This window comes from Schistocerca nitens, chromosome 2, assembly GCF_023898315.1.
Source record: "Schistocerca nitens isolate TAMUIC-IGC-003100 chromosome 2, iqSchNite1.1, whole genome shotgun sequence".
NCBI classification, from domain to species: Eukaryota; Metazoa; Arthropoda; class Insecta; order Orthoptera; family Acrididae; genus Schistocerca; species Schistocerca nitens.
The window spans coordinates 4,985,098-4,998,223 of NC_064615.1; the positions used below are offsets into that span (position 1 = coordinate 4,985,098).

The following is a 13,126-nucleotide window of genomic DNA, read 5'->3' on the forward strand; positions in this document are numbered from 1 at the left end:
GAAGAAATAAAAACTTTGATGTTCACCGATGACATTGTAATTCTGTCAGAGACAGCAAAGGACTTGGAAGAGCAGTTGAACTGAATGGACAATGTCTTGAAAGAAAGATATAAGATGAACATCAACAAAAGCAAAACAAGGATAATGGAATGTAGTCTAAGTCGGGTGATGCTGAGGGAATTAGCAGCTGGTTGGTTGTCATACCAATGTAAAACGCTGTGCATCAGAGTGGGTATACAACATGGCTGCTTTCACAAGTGGCCCAGCCTCTGATGGGGTAGGGTAAGCCAATGACGGGACTCGAGTAGATAGTGTTGGGTGGGTGGATTGGGCAGACCTTGCATCTGAGTCTTCCACAGGGTTATGATCCCTGTGGCAGGGGATTGGGGGAGGGAGTGGCATAGGGATGGATTAGGATGTTGTTGAGGTTGAGTGGAAGGCAGAACAACACTTTGGTAGAGGTTGGAAGTATCTTGGATAGGATATCCTTCATTTCAGGGCATGATGATAGGTAATCAAAGCCTTGGTGAAGGACATGGTTCAGTCTTTCCAGTCCTAGGTGGTATTGGGTGACAAGGGGGTCCCATCTTTGAGGCTGGTTCTTGGTATGGGTGTGAGGAACAGGTGTGTGTGTGTGTGTGTGTGTGTGTGTGTGTGTGTGTGTGTGTGTGTGTGGATAGAGCACAGGAGATCAGTTTGTGAATTTGGTCTGGAGGGTACTGCCTGCCTGCAGGCCTCTGTAAAGCCGTTGGCATACTTGGTGGTGGAGTTCTCATCACTGCAATCCATAGCTGTATGGGAGGGACTTTTTTGGTGTTGAAAGCGTGGCAGCTGGCAAAATGCAGATACTGTTCATGATTGGTGGGTTTTATGTGGACCAAAGTGTGGATGGAGCCATCTAGAGGAGGAGATTGATGGGTGGAGGAGGATCAGGTGAAGTGGATGGAAGAGAAGGTGTTGAGGTAATGGAGGAATGAAGATAATCTGTTCTGGCCTTGGGTCCAGATTATAAAGATGTCATGAATAAACCTGGATCAGAACAGGGGTCTCGGGTTTTGGCAAGCTAGAAATGTATTCTCTAGGTTGCTCATGAAAAGGTAGGCATAGGAGGGTGCCGTCTGGGTGTCTATAGCTGTGCCACAAATTTAAGTAGTTGGTTAGGTGTACAAGGAATGAAGTGGTGAGTTTGGGATCTGCAGGGCATTGGAAGGGGTAGTGTTCAATCACAGCAAGGTCATGGGTGTGAGGTATGTTGGTGTATAGGGAGGTTGCATTAACAGTGATGCGTAGGTATCCGGGAAGTAAGGTTGTGGGAATGGCAGAGAGCCGATGCAGAAAGTGATTGGTGTTGATCAACAAGGGCCCACGTTGTTTTGGTGGGGGCACTGTAATCAGCCATAATGGGCCATCCAGGATTGTTAGGTTTGTGGATTTTCGGGAGAATGTAGAAGGTAGATGTGTGGGCTGTTTTTGGCTTGAGTCGGAAGATAAATTCAGGGGAGAGGTTGTGGGAAAGGCCTAAGGGTTTCTGCGGGGATTGGAGGTTATGTTGAACTTCACGGTTAGGGCCACTTTGGTAGAACTGCTAGGTGGATGTGTCGGACAACTGGCAAAGGCCCTCCACCAGATAATCACTATGGTTCATCATAACAGTGGTGGAACCTTTGCCTGCCAGGATTGTGATCACGTCAGGGTCCATTTTCAGGTTGTGTAGGGCAGTTCTTTCTTCTGTTGAAAGGTGGTTGTTCTTAGAGAGGAATATGGGGAAGGTGAGCCACATTGGAAATGAATTCCTGGAAGGTGACCAGGGATGGTTAGGTGGGAGTGTCACTTTTGGATGGTGGTATGAATTGGGACAGGCTAGGTTCTATGTTGGGATTGGCCTGGCATTGTTTGGAGGGGGTTGGTGGCAAAAAGTGTTTTCACTGTAGGGAGCAGCAGAAGGAGAGTGATTCTTTCACAAGTCCAATATGGTTAAACCTGGGAGTACGGCTGAATTTGAGGCCTTTAGATAGGACAAACTTCTGTGGAGCTGAGGATTTTGGTGAAAAGGTTAACAACCATGTTATTGGATTGTTGCAGCTCTGGATTTCGTGGAGCATTGGTAGGGAGTTTTGGAGGATTTGGTAGGTTTAAAACGTCAGCTAGGCTGGATCTGGGTGCATGAGGGGTTGACGAGGAAGAACACCGTGGGTAGGATGATGCTGGATAGTGGTGCCCCGAGGCAGGGGTAGGATGTCAGCAGGCCGGATAATTTGTGGAGATGGTGTTCTGAATGTTGTTCTAGGCATTGGAGTGTCAGGATTTCAACATGGGTGATGAGGCGTAGGTAGTGGGGATTGCTTAGTAATGGTATTTTGCAGAGGGAATCGAGGTAGTTCAGGGATACTTGCACCCCAGAGATGTGTTTTTGAAGAACCAGGTTTGTGACAGTAAGACACGCAAAATCTGAAAAGTCGAAGATCGTTATGAAAAGAGAGGTGGGAGCCACAAATTGGGATTTTTATGAGCAGGCCATTCAGGGGGATTCCATGGCCTAGACAGCATTTAAGGAACAGAATTTAGGGCAGGATTTTGGCTAGGGATATTGAAATTTTTCGGAACTGGTGCAGAGAAATAGAGCAGGGTGTGGGAGGGGGCAGGAATAGTGCTGGGGAAAGAAGTTGGCACTGGAAGTGGCAAGTAAATGTGTCAGGAGGTTAAAAGGGGGAGTTGAATAATGTTGACGGGTGTAAGGAATGAAAGGATTTGCGTTGGGACAGGGGGTAGTATTTTGCAGGCCTGGAGGAAACTCATTTTCGAGATGCGATCAAGGCACTGGAACATTGCTGGACCAATTGCATTAATCTACAAGGAGACTACATTGAAAAATAAAAAGTTTCAGTGATGTAAATACTTTTTTTCCTATTCCGTTCCGAGAACTTTTCAAACCCCATCGTACATCCTAACCCATAACTACTTCACCCATGCTATGCCAACCTTTTCGTAGGCCACCTACAGGATACATTCCTTGCTCCTAAAAATCCCAAACCCCTGGTCTGATTCAGGTTTATTGATGACATCTTTATAATCTGGACACAAGACCAGGGCAACTTATCCGCATTCTTCCACAATCTCAACACCTTCTCTCCCATCCACTTCACTTCACCTGATCCTCCTCCACCCATCATGCCACCTTCCTTGATGTCAATTTCCTCCTCTTAGATGGATCCATCCACACAAAGGCCTCTGGACCAAATTCACAAACAAATCTCCCATGCCATATCCTCACACGCACCCGATTCTCACGCCTATCCCAAGAACCAACCACAAAGAACCACCCCCTTGTCACCCAATACCACTCCAGACTGGAAAGACTGAACCACATCCTTCATAAGCTAATCCATCCCTGTGCCACTCTCACCCCCAATCCCCTGCCATAGGGATCATAACCCTATGGAAGACCTAGATGCAAGGTCTGCCCAATCCAGCCACCCCGCACTATCTACTCCAGTCCCGTCAGAGGCTTATCCTACCCCATCAAAGGTCGGGCCACCTATGAAAGCAGCCATGTTATATACTAGCTCTGCTGCAAACACTGCACAATGTTTTACAGTGGTATTACAACCACCCAGCTGTCAAATAGAATGAATGACCATCGCCAAACTGTTGCCAAAAGCAAACTGGACCACCGAATGGCAAAACATGCACCAGAGCACAACATGTAAGATTTCATTGGCTGCTTCACAATCCATGCCATTTGGATCCTTCCCACCATCACTAGATTTCCTGAGCTGCACAGGTGGGAGCTATCCTTACAGCCCATCCTCCACTCCCATAATCTTCCTCCCCCTCCCCCACCCCCAATAGTGTGTGTGTGTGTGTGTGTGTGTGTGTGTGTGTGTGTGTGTGTGTGTGGGCGCGCGCGCGCGCGCGCGCGTGTGCGCGCGCGTGTGCGCGCGCGTGTGCGCGCGCGTGTGTGTGCGCACGCGCACGTGCTGATTGTGCATGCAGCATCTAACAAAATGAATGGTGTTTCTGACAGTGTATTAACATTGCACTGACTTTCCTGGATTACGCTTCAGCTACCTTGAAATCAATGTCATGCCTCATGACACTTAATTTTGCTGTAGTAATTAGAGAGCTATTTCACTGTCTAGAGGCTTTTCAAAAAATTTTAAGAAAGTGATTTATGATAGATGGCTTTATTTTCTGAGCACAATTTGTTAATTGTCTCCCAGTTTGGCTTCCTAAAATACTTACACTACACCCCCCCCCCCCTGCCCACACACACACACACACACACACACACACACACACACGCACACACACACACACACACACACACACACACACACACACACATACACATGGAGAAAGCTGTAGAATAATGAATATGTGAACTCCTGAAAGCATTAAATAAGAAATGTTATCCTATTAGAATATTTTGTGAACCCCACAAAACCTCTGATTTTGTGGACTACAAAATTCTACTTGACAGATTAAAATGTTATACCTGTTGTCTTTTGTGTTTTAGGCCTCTCTTCCAGAGTCACAGTTGTATTAATATGCTAATATAGGATAAATACAACCTTTTCGATTGTAATAGAGGTCTTATTTAGACTATTTTCAGTGTATTTTAAAATATTTTCAGTGGCCTTTCGTATGAAGTGGTTTTTATTACAAATCTGTTCACCAAGATCATAAAGAATTATGTTTCTAATTACTATTACATAGCAATAAAATATTATTATTATTCACATTTTTTGTTTCCTACTTCATTTCTAAGGTTGTTCTGCAAACCTATGTTTTTATCAACAAGCTGACATAATAAATCCTATCATCCACGTGACAAATACTTTCATGTTTCAGTTTTTCCTGCTCTATGCCTTGCCGTTGGTGGGGAGGCTTGCGTGCCTCAGCGATACAGATAGCCGTACTGTAGGTGCAACCACAACGGAGTGTTATCTGTTGAGAGGCCAGACAAACGTGTGGTTCCTGAAGAGGGGCAGCAGCCTTTTCAGTAGTTGCAGGGGCAACAGTATGGATGATTGACTGATCTGGCCTTGTAACACTAACCAAAACAGCCTTTCTGTGCTGGTATTGCGAACGGCTGGAAGCAAGGGGAAACTACAGCCATAATTTTTCCTGAGGGCATGCAGCTTTACTGTATGGTTAAATGACACGATGGCATCCTCTTGGGTAAAATATTCCGGAGGTAAAATAGTCCCCCTTTCGGATCTCTGGGCGGGGACTACTCAGGATGACATCGTTATCAGGAGAAAGAAAACTGGCATTCTACGGATCGGAGCATGGAATGTCAGGTCCCTTAATCGGGCAGGTGGGTTAGAAAATTTAAAAAGGGAAATGGATAGGTTGAAGTTAGATATAGTGGGAATTAGTGAAGTTCAGTGGCAGGAGGAACAAGACTTCTGGTCAGATGAATAAAGGATTATAAATACAAAATCAAATAGGGATAATGCTGAAGTAGGTATAATAATGAATAAAAAAAATAGGAGTGCGGGTAAGCTACTACAAACAGCAGAGTGAACGCATTATTGTGGCCAAGATAGACACAAAGCCCATGCCTACCACAGCAGTACAAGTTTATATGCCAATTAGCTCCGCAGATGACGAAGAGATTGATGAAATGTATGATGAGATAAAAGAAATTATTCAGAAAGTGAAGGGAGACGAAAATTTAATAGTCATGGGTGACTGGAATTCGAGAGTATGGAAAGGAAGTAAAGGAAACCCGGTAGGTGAATATGGAATGGGGGTAAGAAATGAAAGAGGAAGTCTCCTGGTAGAATTTTGTACAAATCATAACTTAAATCATAGCTAACACTTGGTTCAAGAATCATAAAAGAAGGTTGTATACATGGAAGAGGCCTGGAGATACTCGAAGGTTTCAGATACATTATATAACGGTAAGACAGAGATTTAGGAACCAGGTTTTAAATTGTAAGACATTTCCAGGGACAGATGTGGACTTTGACCACAATCAATTGGTTATGAACTGTAGATTAAAACTGAAGAAACTGCAAAAAGGTGGGAATTTAAGGAGATGGGATCTGGATAAACTGACAGAACCAGAGGTTGTAGAGTGTTTTAGGGAGAACATTAGGGAACGATTGACAGGAATGGTGGAAAGAAATACAGTAGAAGAAGAATGGGCAGCTTTGAGGAATGAAATAGTGAAGGCAGCAGACGATCAAGTAGGTAAAAAGACGAGGGCTAGTAGAAATCCTTGGGTAACAGATATTGAATTTAATTGATGAAAGGAGAAAATATAAAAATACAGTAAATGAAGCAGGCAAAAAGGAATACAAATGTCTCAAAAATGAGATCGAGAGGAAGTGCAAAATGGCTAAGCAGGGATGGCTAGAGGACAAATGTAAAGACGTAGAGGCATATTTCACTAGGGGTAAGATAGATACTGCCTACACGAAAATTAAAGAGACCTTCAGAGAAAAGAGAACCACTTGTATGAATATCAAGAGCTCAGATGGAAATGTAGTTCTAAGCAAAGAAGGGAAAGTAGAAAGGTGGAAGGAGTATACAGAGGGTCTGTACAAGGGCGATGTTCTTGAGGACAATATTATGGAAATGGAAGAGGATGTAGAATGAAGATGAAATGGTAGATATGATACTGCGTGAAGAGTTTGACAGAGCACTGAAAGACCTAAGCAGAAACAAAGCCCCGGGAGTAGACAACATTCCATCAGAACTACTGATAGCCTTGGGAGAGACAGCCCTGACAAAACTCTACCATCTGGTGAGCAAGATGTATGAGACAGGCGAAATACCCTCAGACTTCAAGAAGAATATAATAATTCCAATCCCAAAGAAAGCAGGTGTTGACAGATCTGAAAATTACCGAACTGTCAGTTTAATAAGCCATGGCTGCAAAATACTAACACAAATTATTTACAGACGAATGGAAAAACTGGTAGAAGCCAGCCTCGGGGAAGATCAGTTTGGATTCTGTAGAAATGTTGGAACAAATGAGGCAATACTGACCCTATGACTTATCTTAGAAAATAGATTAAGGAAAGGCAAACCTACGTTTCTAGCATTTGTAGACTTCGAGAAAGCTTTTGACAATGCTGACTGGAATACTCTCTTTCAAATTCTGAAGGTGGCAGGGGTAAAATACAGGTAACGAAAGGCTATTTACAATTTGTACAGAAACCAGATGGCAGTTATAAGAGTCGAGGGGCATGAAAGGGAAGCAGTGGTTGGGAAGGGAGTGAGACAGGGTTGTAGCCTATCCCCGATGTTATGCAATCTGTGTATTAAGCAAACAGTAAAGGAAACAAAATAAAAATCCAGAGTAGGAATTAAAATCCATGGAGAAGAAATAAAAAGTTTGAGGTTCGCCGATGACATTGTAATTCAGTCAGAGACAGCAAAGGACCTGGAGGAGCAACTGAACGGAATGGACAGTGTCTTGAAAGGAGGATATAAGATGAACATCAACAAAAGCAAAATGAGGATAATGGAATGTAGTCGAATTAAACCGGGTGTTGCCAAGGGTATTAGATTAGGTAATGAGACGCTTAAAGTAGTAAATGAGTTTTGCTATTTGGGGAGCAAAGTAACTGCTCATGGTCGAAGTAGAGAGGATATAAAATGTAGACTGACAATGGCAAGGAAAGTGTTTCTGAAGAAGATAAATCTGTTAACATCGAGTATAGATTTAAGTGTCAGGAAGTCATTTCTGAAAGTATTTGTATGGAGGGTGGCCATGTATGGAATTGAAACGTGGACGATAAATAGTTTGGACAAGAAGAGAATAGAAGCTTTCGAAATGTGGAGCTACAGAAGAATGCTTAAGATTAGATGGGTAGATCACATAACTAATGAGGAGGTATTGAATGGAATTAGGGAGAAGAGAAATTTGTGGCACACCTTGACTAAAAGAAGGGACCGGTTGGTAGGACATGTTCTGAGGCATCAAGGAATCACCAATTTAGTACTGGAAAGCAGTGTAGAGGGTAAAAATCGTAGAGGGAGACCAAGAGATGAATACATTAAGGAGATTCAGAAGGATGTAGGTTGCAGTCGGTACTGGGAGATGAAGACGCTTACACAGGATAGAGTAGCATGGAGAGATGCATCAAACCAGTCTCTGGACTGAAGACCACAACAACATGCTTTATTACATACAAAGCTATCTTTAGGTACCTATGGATGTTTGGGTTCCATCCCAAGATGTTCCACTGAACAGATCATGGCAGCCAAAACAAAGTAAGCATAAATTACGAGCGTAATGCTTCTAAACTAACTTCTATTGAAAAATTGTAGTACTTTTCTGCACGCTGAATGAGAACATTTATCAACTGTCCATCATTTTTTTGGCCTTTTTGGCTGACCACAAATAAAACTAGGATCTACTTCATATTTTTGTTATATCAGATTTATTGGATAAAAGTGTATATTTTCTTGTACATATCATATTTCTGTCCAGAATCTTGGGCAGATAGATGAGACTTATTATTGCTGTCTCTTTTCTTTGCATTCTGAACTACTTACTGTGACAATATTTGACATATAATTCATAGATATTCTTTGATGTTTCAGATTAAGTTACTTACATTGAAGATTATCACATTGAATGCAATGACTTGGGTATGGTGGAAAAGTAGGTAGCCAGCACAGTTTCTGTTACTCAGTTGGTGTTGTGAAAATTAACACACTGGCTCTCAGAACTAATCTTCCCATGCTGTTTTCCCCAGTGTGTGAGTACTTCCTTCTCATGCACAGGGCATCTGCAGGAAATTATCTCGTGAATTGTCTTGGTTTCTGTAGGAACTTCTAATAAATAGTACATAGCGCATTCTTTGCTTGGACAAACACAGATATTTAGATATTTGGTATCAAAACATTCACTGGGCATTCACCCAAGAAAAGTGTCTTTATATTTGGAGTTTATATCTGGCAGGGGTGCAAGTGAGTGGGGAAGTTACAATTTAACAGAAAGTCATACAGTCTCATTTAATGTGTTTTTAAAATCTAATAAAATTCCATGTTACTACTAAAATGGAATTACAGGAAATTAAGAAGCAGCTGTGTGCATAAGGGAGGCAAAGATAATAAATGATGTTTACCCTTTGATAAGTAAATGCAAGGCGAAAATATGAAACAGTAAAGCACAATATAAAAGACAAATCAAAAGAAGGTGCAACAGACAAATAAAATGAAAAGCAACCAGTGCAAAGAAATTAAAATATAACATTTCATTAACAGCAAATACTAACATTACGCAACAAATTAAGAGCTGCAATGCCTCCTAAAATATGAATTCTTCTAGATAATCAAACAATGGAAAATCCAGGACGGAATGTAACACCACCAGAGAAGGAAAGTTGCTACTCACTGTATAGCGGAGATGCCGAATCATGATAGGCACAATAAAAAGATTCACACAATTAAAGCTTTCGGCCATTAAGGCCTTTATCAGCAGTACACACACACACACACACACACACACACACACACACACACACACACACAATTTGCACACACATCAGCAGTCTCAGAGAGCTGAGACCACACTGCGAACGGCAGCACCAGTGCATGATGAGAGTGGCGACTGGGTGGAGGTAAGGAGGAGGCTGGGTTGGTTGGTTGTTGGGATGTTTAAGGGGGACTAAACAGCTAAGGTCATCAGTCCCCCATTCCAAAAACAGGCGAGACAGGGTCACGAAGCAGGTAAAACCCTAGAGGGAAGGAGACTCCCCCCAGGCACTACAAGAACACAAATGCAACAACGAACACTACAGACAAGAAGAGGACAGACAAACACCAGACACTAACATACAGAAGAAAAGAAGATGGCTGGAAACTGGTTGACTGACCGCGAGACAAAAAAAAGGGAAAGAGTCAACCAGCAGACTATACACCAAAACAGCAACAAATGTAAAGAGACGCGAGGACAAAAGACACAGAATGGGAAGGTGCAGGACCTCCCTAAATCGAACCATAAAAAGGACTACCACGGATAAAAAGTAAAACATTGTCAGCCATGGAGGCATCGTCAGATAAAACCAAAGCCAAAGTGCCCGGGAGATTAAAAGATTGCCGGAGTGTGCGCAGTCGAGGACACTCCAGCAAAATGTGGCCGACCGTCAGCCGGGACCCACACCGACACAGAGGGGGATCCTCCTGACGCAACAGATGGCCGTGCGTCAGGTATGTATGGCCGATGCGCAGCCGACACAGGACCACCGAGTCCCTGCGAGAAGCCCGCAGGGAGGAACGCCACACATCGGTCGTCTCCTTGACAGCCCGCAGTTTACTCGGGGCTGTCATGCCACGCCACTCAGCAGCCCACATCCCAAGCACCTTACGGCGCAACACCAGCTGCTGGTCGCGAGCCGTAAGGCCGATCTCCAAAACTGGGGCGTCGATCGCCCCTTTGGCCAACCTGTCGACACGTTCGTTCCCTGGGATGCCAACGTGACCCGGCGTCCAAACAAAGACCACCGAACGTCCAGAGCGGGTAATGGTGGAAACAGACTCCCGAATAGAGGACACCAGAGGACATGAGGGATAGCAGCGGTCGATGGCCTGGAGGCTGCTCAGGGAGTCACTGCAGATGACAAGGGACGTACCTGAGCAGGAACGCATATGCTCAAGAGCGCGCAATATGGCCACCAGCTCTGCAGTAAAAATACTGCAGCCAGCCGGCAAGGAGCGCTGTTCAACGTGGGCGGCATGAGCAAAAGCGTAGGCAGTGCGACCATCAACCAGGGAACCATCGGTGTAGACAGGCTCACAGTCCGAAAATGAGGCGAGGAGCGCAAGAAAACGGCGACGGAGGGCCACAGGCGGAACCGAGTCCTTGGGTCCCTGTGCCAAGTCCAGACGGACGGACGGACGGGACAAGCACCAGGGAGGCGTAGGTGCACGGACCCGGAAGGGAGGCAGAAGAGGGAATGATCCCAGTTCGGACAGCAGGGACTGGACACGGACAGCTATGGAAAGCCCAGACCGAGGTCGCCGTTCGGGCAGGTGGAGGACCGAGACAGGGAAAAGCAGGCGACGATGGGGATGGCCCGGCGAGCAATGAACGTGGACAGCATAGTCGGCGAGCAGTCGATGGCGGCGAATCCGCAGCGGGGGAACCCCGGCCTCCACCAGTAGACTATCCACGGGGCTCGTACGAAATGCGCCAGTTGCAAGCCGAACCCCACAGTGATGTATGGGGTCTAACAACTTCAACACTGAGGGTGATGCAGACCCATAGGCCAGGCTCCCATAATCAAGCCTGGACTGCACAAGGGCTTTGTACAGTCGCAACAGCGTGCAGCGATCCGCACCCCAAGACGTGTGGCTGAGGCAGCGGAGGGCGTTGAGATGCCGCCAGCACTTTTGCTTCAGCTGAGTAATATGAGGAACCCATGTGAGCCGGGCATCAAAGACGAGTCCTAAGAAGCGGCAAGTGTCCACCACTTCAAGCAGGTGGCCGTCAAGGTAAAGTTCAGGATGAGGGTGGACCGTCCGACGCCTGCAGAAGTGCATAACTCGAGTCTTGGCTGCAGAGAACTGAAAACCATGAGTCAGAGCCCACGATGCTGCCTTGCGTACGGCTACTTGCAGCCTGCGTTCGGCGACCCCCGTAGTCGTGGAGCTAAATGAGATGCAGAAGTCGTCGGCATACAAAGAAGGAGACACCGACGACCCCACGGCTGCAGCCAGACCATTAATGGCCACTAGAAATAACGAGACGCTCAACACCGAGCCCTGCGGGACCCCATTCTCCTGTGTATAGGATGAACTAGAGGCGGCACCGACTTGTACCCGGAAAGAGCGGTGCAATAGAAAGGTCTGAAGAAAAGCCGGGAGTCGACCACGAAGACCCCACTCATGCAACGTAGCAAGGATGTGATGCCTCCATGTGGTGTCATACGCCTTCCGCAGATCGAAGAATACGGCAACGAGATGCTGACGTCGGGCAAAGGCCGTACGGATAGCAGATTCCAGCCGCACCAAATTGTCCGCTGCAGACCGGCCCCGACGGAAGCCACCCTGGGATGGAGCGAGGAGACCGCGCGATTCAAGGACCCAACACAAACGCCGCCCCACCATACGTTCGAGCAATTTGCACAAAACGGTGGTGAGGGTAATGGGACGATAGCTGTCCACCGCCAGTGGGTCCGCATCGGGCTTCAAGATGGGGACAATAAGACCCTCACGCCATTGCGACGGGAACACGCCCTCGCTCCAAATGCGGTTAAAGATGGTGAGGACGTGTCGCTGGCAGTCCCTGGAAAGATGCTTCAGCATCTGCGCGTGTATACCGTCTGGTCCTGGCGCTGTATCAGGGCAGTCGGCGAGGGCAGCAAGGAATTCCCGCTCGCTGAAGGGAGCATTGTATTTCTCAGAACGACGCGTGTGGAACGATAACGGCGTCCGCTCGGCTCGCTCCGTTAGAGAGCGAAAGGCGGGGGGATAAGTGGCAGTCGCAGAGCTCTGAGCAAAGTGCGCAGCAAGGTGTTCAGCAATGACGGCAGCGTCCGTGCAGACAGCGCCGTCCAAGGAGATCCCAGCGACACCCATAGGGGTCTGGTGTCCATAAATCCGCCGTATCCGGGACCACACGAGCGAGGGGGAGACACGAGAGCCCAAGGATGAAACATACCGCTCCCAGCACTCCTGCTTACGCCGTGCAATAAGACGACGGGCGAAGGCACGGAGCCTCTTAAAGGCGATGAGGGTCTCGAGAGACGGGTGCCGCCGATGACGCTGGAGGGCCCGCCGACGGTCGCGAATAGCTTCAGCAATCTCCGGCGACCACCAGGGTACAGCCTTCCTCCGAGGGAGTCCAGAAGAGCGGGGGATGGCAGCCTCGGCCGCCGAAATGATGGACGTGGTTAAGTCACGGACCACATCGTCAATGTCACCCTGCGGGGGAGACTCAACGGTTGCCGCGGAAGTGAAACTCGGCCAGTCAGCCCTGTGGAGAGCCCAGCGGGGCAGACGCCCAGAAGAATGACACTGGGGCAGTGACAAATAGATGGGAAAATGGTCACTACCACACAGGTCAGGATGCACTCTCCAGTGGAGAGATGGGACAAGGCCGGGGCTGCAAAGAGAGAGATCGATGGCCGAGAACGAGCCGTGGGCCACACTGAAATGT

General features: G+C 46.7%; 1 protein-coding gene across 1 annotated transcript in view; it reads right to left on the reverse strand.

Annotated features, from left to right (window-relative positions):
* Nucleotides 1-13,126, reverse strand: part of LOC126235669 (ribonuclease Z, mitochondrial) — a 150,472-nt gene that overhangs the window by 98,807 nt on the left and 38,539 nt on the right. The gene's annotated exons all lie outside the window — the stretch shown is intronic.